At 39.9% G+C, this 16,398-nt stretch overlaps 1 protein-coding gene across 3 annotated transcripts in view; it reads right to left on the reverse strand.

The window, feature by feature from the left end:
* Window positions 1-11,786, reverse strand: part of LOC147061591 (nuclear receptor coactivator 3-like) — a 37,330-nt gene extending 25,544 nt beyond the window's left edge. For 2 of the 3 annotated variants that reach the window (XM_085915219.1, XM_085915192.1), the window contains exon 1: window positions 11,664-11,786. The gene's annotated coding sequence lies outside the window, so the exon portion shown is untranslated. Of the gene's footprint in view, window positions 1-3,148; window positions 4,480-11,663 lie in introns of those variants that run through there. The other variant, XM_085915200.1, reaches the window with a different exon arrangement.
* Window positions 11,787-16,398: the final 4,612 nt, after the last annotated feature.

Below are 16,398 nucleotides of genomic sequence, written 5' to 3' on the forward strand. Positions count from 1 at the left end.
CAAAAACAAACAGCGCACATTGTTTGTCATGGGACCACAATCTCATCGCAACAAGCTGCCCTCCCTCTTAACTCCACAGGCTGTATTTCTCTTCTTTGTGCAAATGAAGTCTGTCACGACAAATGCTCAAAGGGGAGCAGTCACCCCCCTGGTTAGAACAGAACTGAACAGCTTCAAATTTGTGTTGGTGGCAGACCAGCTTTCAATGACTCAAATATGTCATTACCATGTGGAAGCTGGATCACCAACAATGTCTATAATGCAGATGTCAAACTCAAGGCCCGGGGGCCAAACCTGACCCAGCAACATCATTTTATGTGACCCTTCAACATGCATGTCATGATGCCTAAATAACCAAAATAATACATTAAAGGGGTCTTCAAGAATTGTTTTTATTTATATAAAGACTGGTTGAAAATATTTCAAAACAAAAGCGGTTCTGAAAAAACATTTAAAAGGAGCACATGTTTAATTTTTACCCGGTTATGTTGTGATTTGTGTACATTATTATTCTCAGAGCTTACAAATATTTTGCTCACTTGAAGAGTCATTTGAGCAGCATTCATCCATTCATTCTAGATGTTGAATGTCTCATTGCTTTTTCAAGTCTGGCGCATTGTCAACATTTACTGCTCACAGAAGCCAGTAGAATGAGAGATCCAGATCTGCTCTGCAGCATTGTAGTGGTTTCACAAATGCCCCACTCTCACAGCAAAGAAAAGAGATCATTGGTTGCCCATTTCGAAAGATTTTGAATTGTTTTTGAATTGTTTAGTCAAAGACAAGTAATTCTTTGCCAACTGAGCGCAACATAGAAATCACTGTTTTGTTACTTATGCACTAATGTACCGTCATTTTCGGACTATAAATTGTGTTTTTTTTCTTCATATTTTGGGTGGGGGAGCGACTTATACTCAGGAGAGACTTATATGTGAATTTTTTCACAAGTTTTCAACATAGAACCAGTTCCACATTATTAATGCCATCAGAATGGTCTACCTCCAATGCTATCAAATTGTCTAAACAATTTTGAGATGAGAAGACTGCCTCGGGCATTTTGAGAATATTAGTAATCTCATTGCAAGGGTGCAAATATGCCAGATCATTTGTTGACTTGGTGTCAAATAAAATTTCTGGGGTGTGGCGTGTTCAAACGTCTGTGTACAGAGCTACCGCTAGAGCTGCTAAATGTCCAACAAGACCTCAGTTGAGGAAGATAATGTGATGTCGACATAAATTATATCTTGCATTTGACACTGACGCCTTGCAAGCAATATTCTTTTTTTTTAAGTCATAAAGTTGAGCTACGTCCTCCATTTTATTGAACACATTTTAGGTAATGATGATAACGATTATGACACAGCTAGCGCTCAGGCATCGGTCCTTCCGGCTTCAAGTCAAGTGACCCCTTTTATGCTTGCGCTAAGGGAATGAGGTGGAATGAAGATAGGATGAATGAATGTCACTGGCACTCGGCTGGGTTAGGACAAAAAAAAAACACAAAAAAAACACAGTCCAGGCCTCTCATCATTAGCGGAGCACAACAGTCTTACAAACTTTTGTTTTTTAACAAACATTTAGTGAATGTTAGATAACATTCCTTCCATTAACTCAAAGTGGCGCCCTCTATTATCCAAATGTTACAATCTGCTTAGCGGCAGTTACATTTTGCCGGTCACTCTGTCCTGTACTTTTGAAAGCCTGCAATGTCTGCGGCTGCTCTTCATTTGCCTGCTGCTGTATTAACCATTCAGCTGTTCAACTTGCTGTTGTTACAGTAGTGGAGGCTAAAGCAGCTCCTCGGGCAAACATATTTGTGATTTTTGCACATTTCGAAGGTTTTCAGATATGATTCTTCGGTTTCTTTACACTCACTTGTTTTTGGTTCTACACACGTTTGTTACACAATCTTATCGCTTCAAGACTATGAAACAAGCAGCGGGGTGACGGACTGTACTATATCCTAAGTGGCTCAGTGAACTGCCATTGGACCAATGGGGAACCCACTCGAGGGAAAAAGGTCGGCCAGTTTTTGTAGGCTACCATATGTTGATTGGTCCAGATTACTGTCGAAACTGTAAACGATATGATATTATATTGGTCCACGGACAACCAAAACATTCAAGTAAACTACACAAAAAGTAAAAACAAAAAGGCACATACAATGAATAAATAAGAGCAATGAATAATAAATAAATAAATAAATAAATAAATAAATAAATAAATAAATAAATGAGAGGAGCAAAAATGGAGCAAGTAAACCTTTTTGCATACAGCAGACAGTCGGACATATAACACTGAAGCCCAAGGACCGGTATTGAAGACCCCTGATGTACAGTATGGCCCCCTGGAACCAGAACCTTTGGCCTTTTCACCCATCCTCCTCAGACAGTTTTTTGTTGTCAGCTTGATTTTCAGATTGCTTTTTCGCCTTTGCTGTCGTCATGGATCGGCAAATGGGACTAACATTTGAATGCATGCGTAGAGTAGATACGGATGAAGCAACAGCTTGTCCGCAATACGTATGATGTCAGAATATGTTGTAACTAGTGTATTTTGGACGACGATGAAATCTTTTTACAGTAGTAAAGATTCAGTTCCACTACTTTTCAATTTAAAGTGGCTTGTTTGGTGGATAGCAAAAAAAAAAAAAAGAGCAGATTTGAATTCAGTGTCATTGTGACAGAGTCATCACTCATTTCTCAAGTACCTGCTCACTTTGAGGTTGTCACACACCAATTCAATTCAGGAAAATGTGTAAAGACCAAACTGCTAAATCAGCGGCCATACTCAAAGGAGTTGAGAAATAAACTGCTTCAGGTTTATTTTTTGAAGAAACATGCCATCTTGAATATTTGGGCAAAGATGACAGCTTCATCAACGCAAGCTTTTACACTTTTGTGATTTTAGGCCACACATATACAGACCACAAATTGGTCAACCCAGTTGTGAGGTCAGGTAGTGTCACGATGGAGGTGGATTTAAAAATATACAAACAGAAAAATCAGAGCACACTGAGAACCAACTCGAGACTACGGCATCGCGCAAAAGGCTGAAAATTTCCCCAATTGTCAATTGTGGGCATGTGACGTCCTTTGGGACATATATCTTGACTGTAGGTCAAATTTAAAACATTTCATTGTCTTACCTTTATCTATGTTAGTTTCCTGCGAAAGTCCTCCTTTGCGTCTTTGAGTTTCAAGAATGGCTTCCATCCAAACTGAGAATTTTCCCAGTAAATAAAGTCTGCCTTTTAAATCCAATAAACGTTCTGAGTCTTTTACATGCCGTGAATGATCTTACCACAGACACAGTACGCACACACTGCAGTGACTTTGTCACCTCCCCCTCCATTTGTGAGCTATACAGTCCGATGAGATCAGGCTTTATACTTACAAAGTCAAAGAGAAGGTGTGATAGCAAATTGGCAGTGAAGAAGATGGTACTGTGAAGCTATGTGCGCTCTCTTACGCCCTCCCTCCTCAGTGTGGATGCCACCAATGAGGTATAAAAAAAAAAAATAAAAAATAAAAAAAAAACTCCAATGCAATCAATGGCGGTCGACAACACCACTAAGGTTGTGTTCAAGTGCATAAGATGATGCATTTAAGAACAATACCTTTGGCCGCACATCACCAAAAAGACTTTATGGGGTCTTAAGGTTTTTATTTGAATAATAAAGTCATCATTTTTTAATAGGTCGGCTCTGGACGAGAATGTGACTCAATCAGTAAGATCATGTGACAGTCTCCTAACATGACAATACTCAACCCAACACTGTTCTCTGCTTAACGCAAGTGGCCGGAGATAAAGGTCAACCCGCAAGTAAATAATTAATGACTTGTTTTCTTTTTTGCTCTGCCTCGCTGCTCAGTTTTCTCTCCTCTGTCTCTTTCGGATTGATGTTTACTCACTTTGCCCTCCATTAAGACCTTTTTTTTTTTTTTTCTTCAACCTTCAGTCTGCCTGCACACCCCCTTTGTTTTTTCCTTATTGGTGTGGACGAATGTGGATATTGCAAGCCTCCGTGGGTCACGGAGGCAGTGACTGCTTGAATTATTTACTATTAAGTTAGGTTGGGCAATCAAATAAATAAAAACTATGACCGCCGGGAGAATTCTGGTATCTCACATGGCTCTGTACATACCTATGCACAACCACATAAACAAATGGATAGCAATACACGACTGTATAAAAGAGAGGCAGCTTGGTAATAAAACATTGAGTCCAAATGATAAAAGTAAATAAATGGGTCCCAGTCATGAGCCACTGCCCTCAATTGAGGCATTAAACAGTCTAATTGCTGTTGAGACAAGGGACCTCCTGAAGCACTCAGTCCATACGCACATTTAGAAAAGAAATCAAATTTAAAAAAAAAAGGCAAAAAAATGTTAACATGTTGACCATCAAATAAATATATATATATTTTGGATGAAAGTACCATAGTCTTCGCTATCAACACGTCACTTATTGAACAAGCAAGAACACCAATCATCCTCATATCTTTTTAAGGATGAGCCACAAGCTTTCAATAGGGTTGAAGTCAGGTTTTTCTTCCTTGAAACCCATCGCTTGCATAATATTTATTTTACAGTGAGAGGCAAAGTTTTTTTTATACCATAGCAGGAAAAGGAATATTCATTTTGCTGAGGCAATTTTAACATCTTCACGCACTCAAAAGGGGACCTCTTTATCTCACTCACCATTATTTAAGAACCAAAACATCACACTGCCAAATCTTTGTTGACCTTGCAGTATTGTTGGAACATGTACCAAGTATCCAGAATCCCCTTATTCATCTGTATCATCTCAAGTGCCACGGCATTCAAGAGCAGAAAAAAAGAAATAGTTAGAAAATTAGTCTTCATACTTCAAACCCACTGCGAATGTTTGTGCTCTCTAGGTCACATAATTTATACGATAGTATCAAAGTGATCTTGCTTAGTCTGGCAAAAGGAATATGTCGCCCAAGTGAATCCAAACGAAGCTCCATTTGGAGTCAGCCTTTTTATTCCGATTGAGGCGATTATATGGAGCATTTTCTTTCTATTTGGTCCTATTTAAAATCGGAATACAAAGTTACAAATAAATCAAGGTCTTGGTGTCAGTGAAACCAATGATCTAAAACTGTAATGATTATTCTATTTAAAAACTAACCGGAAATTTTGAACACATTGTAGTCTGGACCACATAAACCATCTCGCTCTAAAAACTAATCAAAACATTTTATTACAGTAGATTCCACTTTTTTTCCCCAATTACAAAGGATGGAAGGACAGAAGTAATCCCAAATTCGATTTATCACCATGAGAAACCCAAACAATAGCTGTTAAAAAGACCCCGGAGAACGCCACTCCATCTTTTTCCTCATTCTGCATAAAATAAATATTAATAATCTACTTCTTCCCCTTCTCTTCAAAGAGACAGTCACTGTGGTTTACTATACGTCTCAGACCTCACAGGACTATCAGTTTGTTGTGAAAATGTGAGAAAGAAAGTGCCATAGAAAGATGATCGAACAAATTCGCTCTCTATGCTACCTAGCCAGCTTTACAGTCTTGCATAGTAAAGGTAAGACAGCAACTGTGCTGTGTCCTCATCCGCAAGCCTAATCCACTGTCCTGTCCGTACGTCATGTGAAAATCTCCTTAGTCACATGTGTGTATGTCACTGAGAAATTCCCAGGAAGTTGCAACCTGCTATGTTTATTTTTATCTATCTATCTATCTATCTATCTATCTATCTATCTATCTATCTATCTATCTATCTATCTATCTATCTATCTATCTATCTATCTATCTATCTATCTATCTATCTATCTATCTATCTATCTATCTATCTATCTATCTATCTATCTATCTATCTATCTATCTATCTATCTATCTATCTATCTATCTAATATGTAGTTGATGAGTGATGAACATTACTCTGTAATATCACAGCACAATGTGACTTTGGAAGAGAAGCAAAAAAGGTCGCCGGTCAGATGCTATTCACTTGGCCCGCCACGCTGCTCCAAATCATGGTGACGACGTGGGTGTAGCGGACCTTGGAGGGGCTATCAGGCTATGCTGAAATGAGTGATGTTGCTGGCACTGAAGAGCGGATCTACAGGAAGGAGATGATTATGTGCGTGTGTGCGTGCCTGGCTGGGGCAGAGCAATAGTGGCAGCAGAGGAAAAAGGCAGGACGGGGGTGAACCAAGTTGAGGTGGTGGTCACGTAATAGACGGGTTCAGGCAGAGTTGAAGCTGCTGCCTCACCGAGCTGCATCTGGGAACATTTACCTCAACTTTGGCTCTGTAAATTTGTGTGTGTGTGTGTGTGTGGGGGGGGGGGTGCACGTAAAGTACAGTTAAAAGGCATATTACAGGTCTGGATTTTTACAATGGAAAATAAGTCAAAACACAGAGCAGGCATTGTTGAAGCGACACGCCTCCCTGTGAGGAACCCATTTAATAAGCGTCTATTCGCTTAAAGCAAGGAAAGACATAAGACTACAAGAGTTCTACTTGAGGCGAATGCAAACAGTCCATGGTTCTTTTAAAAGACCCATCTGAGCAACACCTCAGCTGGCTGTAGTGGAAATGTCCATCAACATGAAAAACAAATGACATTTTGCCACATGGAATCTAATCCTTATACAATATCAAACCCCTCAACATAGATGTACTTGTATGAATAACCAGTTGAAATAAAGAAGTAATGTGAAAATAATGTTTACTTCTAGGAGCAGTGTTAATAATATTTACATCATCCTTGGCCAATGTATTATGTGCTTAGCGCTGTCAAATATTGTACTAAAAAAAAGTCAACTGTGCAGTGTGCGTGTTGGGGGGGGGGTGATTATCTGAGTAATCGATGGAATAAGTGATTAGAAAACGATTTGTTAGTGAAAGCCCAAATTCAAGCGCAACTATTTTTTGTTTAATCTTTTTTATTGATTTCTTTTGCGTGTAAAAAGGCAGATATTCATTCCAACCTAATTTGCTTTTAACAGGTAGGGGTCATTACCAATAAACAGCAAACAGGGAAAGGAGGAGAGGAATACCCTAGTTAGTCTTTTCCCGACTAACAGGATAAATATTTTCGCAGAGTCTACAGAGCCACATGTGCATGGGTTCCTCAATTCTTGTTGATTTAAAAAAAAAAAAAAAAGTGTGTTTGTATAGAGGATGCCGCTTCACTTGCAGCATGTCACTCAAGTGCTGTCTTCCCATTGGTCACTTGCAAGTAATTTTATCATCTCCTCTTTTCGCGAGCATCCTACAGTGCGTGCTGCATGATGCTCAGTTCGGCGCCGGATGAACGACCTTGAGCAGGCGCGAAGGGTTGCGTTGCTGTGGCAACCAAGCCTCGCGCAACCAGTAACAGCTGGATGCTACAGCACGCCGGGAATTTTTGTGGGTGTCGCTGCTTTATTACAGCCACTCTTCCCCTCTTGTTTACCCCCTCCTCTACCTCCTTTCCTCACAGTCTCTCATTCGTCATCTCTCTTACATGCAAACACACGAGAACATTATCACTGACACATAGGAAAGCCTGACTCCCCCCCCCCGATAGTACTGATAGAAACTTAGCTTGAGGACGCCAGTCGAGAAATCAAATTGAGTCCTTTTGTGTGTGCGGAAAGACAGAGGAGAAGAAGAAGCGTCCACGAGAAGAGCTAAACGACAGGAATCCGGAGCCACGAGCGACTAACAAATTCGCGCATAAGAAAGGCATCGAGATGGCCACTTGACATTCGTCTCACAGCAAAAATGAAGCGAGCAGAGATGGGCTGTACTGAATCACTCTAGCCAGGGAAAGGAAAAGTGAAACCAAGAATGCGCTGTCAGTAGTTGCACTGGCATTGTGCCCACTCACAAGGCTTTGCTCATCGGTTTGCATGTCAGCAATGCACATTTTATTTTCCTGCCCACAAACTACTTTTTTTTTTTTTTTAAATGTGCAATAATCATAAAAAAATATTCCTTTTTTCAGTTACATTAATTCCTGCACTTATTCCTGTATGATTTAATTCCAAATTTTCTAAGCTTTAGGATGTTCCCATTTCTTAAGTACCGCTGCAGATGGGCATTCAAAATCTGAAAATATAGTGTGAGGATAAAATTATTCTAATTCATACTTGTAATATTTTGAAAACAATTTCAAGTTGGGTTTATTAAATATATTAGATTTTGGACTTTGGATGAAATCAAGGTTGGATGTATGTGACCTGGCCATTCATACTGAGAATATGTTTTCGAAGACTACATATGAAGCCATGGTTGGATTTGAAACAAAAAAATTGAATTGAACTGTTCAGATTGTCATTAAAAAAAATAAAAACAGTTGACAATATGGACAGGAATAAAAAAAATCCCATCTGGGTCAGATTTGTCTGCAGTGTGAACCTCACTTCACCGTGCCTACTAAACAATCAGGTTGCCGTCTCCTCCAGTCTTAAAGTACACACTGCTTCAGACCAAACAAATACTGTGTGAGGCTCATACCGTTTGCCCCCGAGACAAGTGTGCTGATGCAAAGCTTGAGGCACAATGAAATGATCAACTAAAGTGAGTTTGAGATTGTACCACTACCCTGAATCCACGTCGTGCTTTATCTAAATGTGCACTGCAAAAATGAATGCTCAACAGTTCATTTCTGCAGTGGGGGAAGTGAAAGGAGTACATTGGGAACTCACTTTGGTGGCTGGATAATCCACGCCTTGCTAAATGATCATTAATCAACAGAGTAATGAGAACGTAGACGTTTATTTCTTTATTTCAAATGTACTCTACTGCCCGTGGGGAGCTCATTTGAAAGCATGCACTTTTGAGCCATTAATGACTCTATCAGTCTGTTTGATTCAATATGTTTTAATGGCACACAAGCAATGAATCAATTAACAACATTGATAAAATAGCTCCAATCACCTTCAGGAGGGTTTCATCCTCTATTTTGTCAGTGTTGTCCTTTGAAATGCATCGGTTAGTTTTGTTAATATGGCCCAAGAACATGCTTGTGTCATGACTCTCAAAAAGGACAAATAGACATTTCGACATTAAATGAGGCAGAGAGGAATCGACCACCTGACAGGAGCAGGTCAAAAATGAGTGCGCTTCCCCCACCCCCAAATTTAAATAAATAAAAGACCCCTTCCTCCACAGAGCTGAATCGATGTGAAGGAGTGAAGATTAATTCTTGTTTAACACATCCTGACACATGGAGAAGGGGCCTCAATAACAACAGGACAACAGTTCGGTCGACACACACTGCGGCTGGAGGGGGGGGGGGGGGGGGGGGCTCGAGGGACGAGTCAGAATGGAGTAAAGAATGTGGAGCGTTCGAGTCAGAAAGCTTCCTGATTCCACAGCAGAAGACAGCGCACAATAGACCAGGAGAAAACAATAGAAGAATTCCAGGTAGAATTCCAGCTCTACCTGTGCCCCTCCTCCCTCCAAGCTTCACAAGCCGGTGGTGGGTGAGGACCAGGCGGCTTCTCAGCCCTGCCCCCAGCGCCTGAACCACTCGACAGCATCTCCTGCTAACCTCTGTCCCCATTTTCCTTCTCAATTTGCGCAAACATCGTGCATCACTGTCCAAGAACCAGCCGAGACCTGAGCCACAGGGACAACTGTGGGTCCGTCAGATTGTGGCGCTGCGGTTGCCATGCTTCTTCACTTGGGAAGTAGGCAGCCATGCCAGATGATGTGCAATGCAACTGTGTGCTGTTCACATGATTTACAATTATTGAGGCCACTGCACGATTGATTGGTCTGTAATTAGATTGGTCTGTCCGTTTTTAAACATCGTCTCAAAGCACATTTCTATTACTATTTTGCTTTTGACGCCGTATTGTTTTAGTGTTTTATTGTATTTCGTGTTTTATTGTTATTAATTTATTGCTTTAACCGTCTTTGTTTTCTGTGTCTGTTTTTAATTTTATAAACATTGTGGTTGTTGGTTGTTTTTAAAACGAAATCCAGAAATAATATTGAATTGAATTTTAATTATACAGTAGAACATAGAGTCCACTAATAATAACTACCAATTGTCTTTAATAAAAATATATAAAAGAAAGATTCTTGCAAACAATCAACAAGAGGAAAGAGGGGGTCACTACTTGCAATGGGGATACTAAACTTTATTTATTTATTTATTTATTTATTTATTTTTGCTTGTCCACCATTGCAAAGCTTAATGTTTCTTTATTTTGTCTTGTATATCATGTTAAACATTAAGTATTGGAATGGTGGATAATTCAAGTAGTTAGGGTTGTCATTCGGAAGGAAAGCTTAGACTTCCTCCCACTCTTTGAACAATGGTGTAGATTTTTTGCTGTTGTTTCTGCCTGATTTGATAGAAATTTGATAGAATAGACGACAGGCGGATTTCTATTATTGCAGCATTAAGTTTCCTTCAATAAGTTGGAATAAATAAAAAATCATCTTTCTAGGTCATAAACATTAGAGCGTAGCACACAACTTCAACCATCCAACAGGTGCATTTGGTCATCATGTTTTCCTCGGATAAAATAAAAACAGTGTTTATTGACGTCATTACACGTCATATAACTACAGTATGCTTCTCTTCTGTTCCAACTTGCTACTCGTATTCAACGGCATAGTAGAACTCGAACCAAGATTGAGCGCAACTATACAGAGCGCCTTTAAACAGATGCATTAGAAGTACAAATTCAAGCAATGCTGCTAAATGCCTCAATTTGACTCCCTTTTGGTTTACACCCAATATGGGGGAGAAGATCGCGTATTTGAGGGGGTTTACGTGCACATCCACACAGCACTGACTGACTGACAGACTGACTGACAGACAAAAGGTATCAAGCAAGAGTGCTCCGGTGTAAACAGAAGTGCAGGTGCACGGCCGCTGTGCTGCCCCCTGCAGATTTGCACAGCGAGACGCGTTCCGGATGGTAGACTAGAGTAGATGACATACTGTACAGGGATAAATGCATCCAAATAAAGAAATTCGGGGACACGCACACGCTCTCAATTGCGCTATTTGCGCTCGCGGTATTCTCGATTTAACGCACAAGCACACATACTTTGTACTTTTTCATTGCTCCGTAGCGCGCGAAGACTCTGTCTCTTTGCAGACAGGCTGGCAGCATCTTTTCTACAAACGCTGGCAATACACGCAGTGTACGAGACGCGCGATCGTGCGCGTTCACTCATCAGATCAGCAAAACCTTTCGCTCCCTCAAGTCGCTACCGTGCGCCGTGAACAGAGACTGTCTCGCAAGCTGCCAGCCCCATCGCCGCTGTCAAACGTACACGTCTCACCGCACGCTAGTCGCGTGCGTGTTTGCTTTTAAAACATGAACTTCGAGACACGTTGTGCAAGAAACACTTGCCACCAACGGCGTGCGTGTGTAAACTAAGCAGCTCGTGTGAAGTTCACTTGCCAAGATAAATATGCAAAAGCATAATTGTTTCATCGTCCCGACTACGAAGTAGGAGATGAAATATTCAGTGTCATTTCGAAGAGCGTACACTGTGCCCTGCGTTCCGCACCGATACTAATTTGCGTGCACTGCCGCAGGGAACACAAGTAAGCGGACTGCATTTCCGTGCAATATCACATCGCTTACAAAATGCAAAGTCTGGTGACATATGTGTCTGATTGTCAAAAAAAAAAAAACACATTGGGAGGACTTACCTTGTGGACGTGTCTCTTTAACGGATCGATAATTTCGTCTTTACACCATTAACTCTCCGCCATCTTCGGCACTGTTTGTTTAAATGAGAAACACTCCCGGAGCCTAACGAAGCCAGTTCTGGAAGTTGAGGCGTCGCAGGGGGTTGTGGGTAGTGATGTTTATTTGTGGAGAGGGTTGAGGTTCCCGCCTTGCTGTTCAACCAGGAAATGGACTACAGACAGACGACACCATCATGTTGGAGAACGTAGGGGAGATGAGGGGCTCACGGGGGCGTTCGCTGTCTGTCTCGCCGTTTGCAGACGGGTGTCAGCGACTTCAGCAGGTCGGCCAAAGGTGACAAGGTGGAAACCTTCACTTGACCTTTATGCAACTTTCAAAATGCCGGGCTTGGTTGGAGAAATTGCTTTATTGTACCTATACTTTTTTTTTTTTTAAATCGACATGACATGTAACGTTTAAGTCAGTAACACATTCTTCTTGGTCCATATAACAACAAATGAGAACAGAAAAACGAAATTAGATTAATTCTGGTTCTGTATTGCACTATCATCAACAAATATTCTACATTTACATAGTAATGTTTGAGTAAATAGATATAGACAAATCATTAACAGACTTCTAAAGAAAAAAATGAGTGTCAAAAGTATTTTTTTCAATGTTTTGTTGCCTGCAAGTTTGTAAGACTCAACGAAACAATCAATATCCATCAAAATAATAATAATAATAATAATAATAATAATAATAATAATAATACATTTTATTTAAAAGGCACCTTTCAAGTCACTCAAGGGAGCCGTACAAACATAAAATAGCATACACAATTAAAAGAAAAATAAAGCAAAAATGTTAAAAAATGACTGGAGATACCTTAAAATACCTTAAAACATGACATTATGAATATGAAATTTCCCCTAGAGAATAAAAGGACAAACAATATTGCACATTTCTGCATCTTTGTATACAAAACAAGTCAGAATAATCTTACCCTCAATCTTTATGGTATGACTAGTCTTTGGAGAAATGTATTTGTTGACTTATTTCCAGAACCCAATTCTAAAAGTGCATTCACAAAAAAGAAGAGTCACCCTTTCATTGTCAGTCTTACAAAATGTTTATTATTATCTAACTGAACAACGAACAAGCCATTTTAGCAGCCCTTTCTAATATAACTGTTAGTACTGTGTTTTGTTTTTATGGACGATAGATAGATAGATAGATAGATAGATAGATAGATAGATAGATATTCATGACACGTAGACTTGTTATTTCATCAAAACTCAAGTTTCACCGTCAGTCAGTACCCCTCGGATGTTTTTGCCGGGTCCAGCCTTCTGTGAACTAAATTTGTGTGTTTGACTGGAGGGGCTTCGGCTCCTCTAGGCCAACCATCTCTTAAAGATGAGACCCATATGCAGCCTCCATATGTGAGCTGGCGGGTCCAGCATGGAGCCCTGGCGTCTTTGCCAGGTGGCCTATGAATTGGGACGCGTCGACACAGGGGCCCGACTGCTGCCAAGATACACTAAGCAAGGGACAGACAGCGGCAGAATCCGTCGCCATGGTGATACCGGGCAGGCAAGAGCGCAGATAGCTGGATAGATGCACACACACGGACACACAGTCAATATATCCTGTTGTGCCAGTGACAGTGTGAAGGCAAGAGGATGAGAAGTGAAGAGAAGAGTGAGAGAGAATCGGGACAAGATGATGAGATAGTGGCATTTAGTTTAGAGTAAGTAAAGGAGGAGATCACAGATAATGATAAATGCCGCCTATTTCCTGGAGAGAGGGGTAGCTCGAAACTAATAAAAAAAAAGGAAAAAAGGCAAAGAAAAAACTACAAACAAAAGAGAAGCTTTGGAATTAATGTGGTGCAAATAAGGTAGGACTCTGCAAAAAGTGTCTCAGAAAGTTAGCGATGAGCAAAGTGCAAGACTACAGTGAGTAAGGAAATGTTGAAATGGGGGTTGTGGTGAAGGTTTCAAGTAATTAGCCTTATGGGTCAGCCTTAATTCATCAGACAAACTGAAAGGGTCTGCCAGGAAGAATAAAAGGAGATTAGAGCATAACTCATTGAGGGACTCAGAAATGTGACTGTTCTTGGAAAGTCAATTTACACAAGCAAGACTTTTAGAGTTTAATAATGATGTTTTGAGAAGGTGCCTTAAGGTGTCCCGGACACGCTTTTTTTTTTTTTTACATTACCTTAGAAGTTCCATTACACTTATTTTGATACATTATTATTATTATTTTAATGAGACACCTTTCAAAGTGTAGTAGTTGCTTTACCTGACTTCTCTGCAGGCAGAGTGGATTCTCATTCCCATTCAGCAGACTCGACATGTGATTCACTTGAGTCATATAGAGCTGCGAATCACATCGCCTCGGGCTAATATAGGCTCGTGATCTTTCTGTCACCCTAAACAAGATCAGTGGTGGAGAAAACCCATCAACGGGCAACATGTTATTGTCTGACATTCCACTGGACAACATACAGTAGCATTTATGAGCAAGCTGGCATGAGGTTTCAATTCTGAAGTCAAAAACATTATTCTTTATTTACCTACACGGGAATCATCGTTGAGAGGTTTTGGAGAGTGTAGTGTGAGATGTGGGAGGGTGAGAAGAAGAAGCTGCTTAAAATTCTTAACAGGTAGAGATGAGGTTTCAGGGGGATAGTGGAACAGCTAATGCACTAGCACGAACACACACACACACACACACACACACACACACGCATGCACGCACACAATTTTAGTATCACCGTTGATAGCACCTTATGTGGGCACCGATAGTGAAGTGAAATTTCTAAGGTAGCTGGACTGGAACGGACACAGGTATGTGATCTCACTAATCCACTTGGGTAAGATTCATACAGATGTAAACAGGTATACTGGTTGTTTTAGGGTTGGGTCTTTATTTGTACAAATGCATTTTTGACAATGAATCTAACCAATATAGTCATCAACATGGATTGCATAAAACATGCGTTTAGAGCACAAGTGCCTACTGGAATGCAGTTCGCACTCAGTGAGTAACCACTCCCGAGTGACGCCCTTTGTTGTCATGGTAACAAAAGCTCTATTTTTTTATTTTTTTTACTCCACGTACAGCGATGGTTATTATAAATAAAGTTGAGTCGAGAACAGCCAAACCAGAGTGATTTCAACTAGCATAATAAAAGTGTAATGGTTATGATACCGTCAAATTGAATTTAGGACCCCAAAGCAGACTCAACACAAAGTGTTCAACAATAATTAACGCATTACCATTAGCAGTGAAAAGGTTTGGTTGACTTGAAACTAATATGAACAAATCCTATAACCAAACTGCCTGCTGTTTATTTGATTTTCGTTAGCTTTGATACCCGCAATTCAAATGACGCAAACTTTTTAATAAGAGCAGTCGTGTAAACTACATTTCAATTTCCAGAAGGAAAATTTGGTTTTCCACAAAGGCAACATTTGACACGACTCCAACAGTATGCTTTTAAGAGTTTGATGATGTCATTGTTATCGCTGACGTTATTCAAGAGACCAATAGTTAGCACTCCACTGGACATTAATGTGAAGATGTTGCATGCATAGAGTGAATAAAAATGAAACATTACAATGAAAAGATTTGTGATGAGCTCAATATATCTCATTTAGGAGAATAAGAGGAACATGCATAAAATTCCCCCCCCCGCTGACCCCCACCATTGCACAGTAGTGAAAAGTTACAAAGGAAGAAAAGGATGGACTTTGGTTTTATAATTCTGTTAATTGCTTCTATTATCTTGGGCATTATTTGATTTAAATTAAAGTGTGCCGCATAATAAGCCAAGTCCGCGAATGTATAAAGGGCAATGACAGTTCTTTCCATCCCCTCACAAAGGTCAGCTCTGTCAAATTTGTGAGGATTTACTTTTACTAGACCACATCACAGAGTTTTGCCAGTGCGAGTCGTGCTCTTGTGATGCAACAACAGATGTGACGGCGAGCATAATATTTGTTATTTAAAGGTCGTAGATGACCGCAGTGTATCCAACTGGAAATCCTCCAATTGCTTATGATAATGTACAAGTTAGTGGTGGACAGAGAAAAACATCTTCAAATGCACTTCATAAACCATTTATTGTATTTTTTAAACTCATGGAAGCCACTGTTGTTTTAAAGAAAGATATTTAAAAGATGGCAAGTTGAATGTTGAAGAGAGAGTGTCAAAACATACAACAAATGAAGCAAATGGTTCCTGAATCAATTTTGAAGCTTCATTTTTTTCATCACTGGATGATGTACCACAAAAGTAATTCCACATGTGAGGTCAACTTGAATGGAACTTGATCAAAAGTCTTTTAAATATTTTTTTTCCATTTCAAAAATTTGAAGAAGACAATCCAGATTTTTCTTATTGCAAAGCTGTTCATCACAATAAGGTCATTTAATGTCAATATTTGCGATATGATTATGTCATATTATTGCAACCACCCACGGATGCATACAAACACATTAACATTTAGAATTCTCTCTTCAACCCCTTTTAATTACATCTGCCTATTTGGACAAACAGTAATTAGTAATTACGTACTTCTCCTGATTTTATTTCTGTCAATTCTAAACATAACCAGATCAGTCTGCTCGGCTTTTTTGTCCGTTTTTCCTCCCCTCGCTTCATTGAGCATGTCTTCCTAGCTCCCGTCTCCCTTCTATTCCCAGATTTCAAACGCCTCCAGATGTTTCCACCCCTTTTCTA

The sequence above is a fragment of the Syngnathus leptorhynchus genome, chromosome 1, assembly GCF_054491065.1.
Source record: "Syngnathus leptorhynchus isolate UIUO chromosome 1, UIUO_Slep, whole genome shotgun sequence".
Classification (NCBI taxonomy): domain Eukaryota; kingdom Metazoa; phylum Chordata; class Actinopteri; order Syngnathiformes; family Syngnathidae; genus Syngnathus; species Syngnathus leptorhynchus.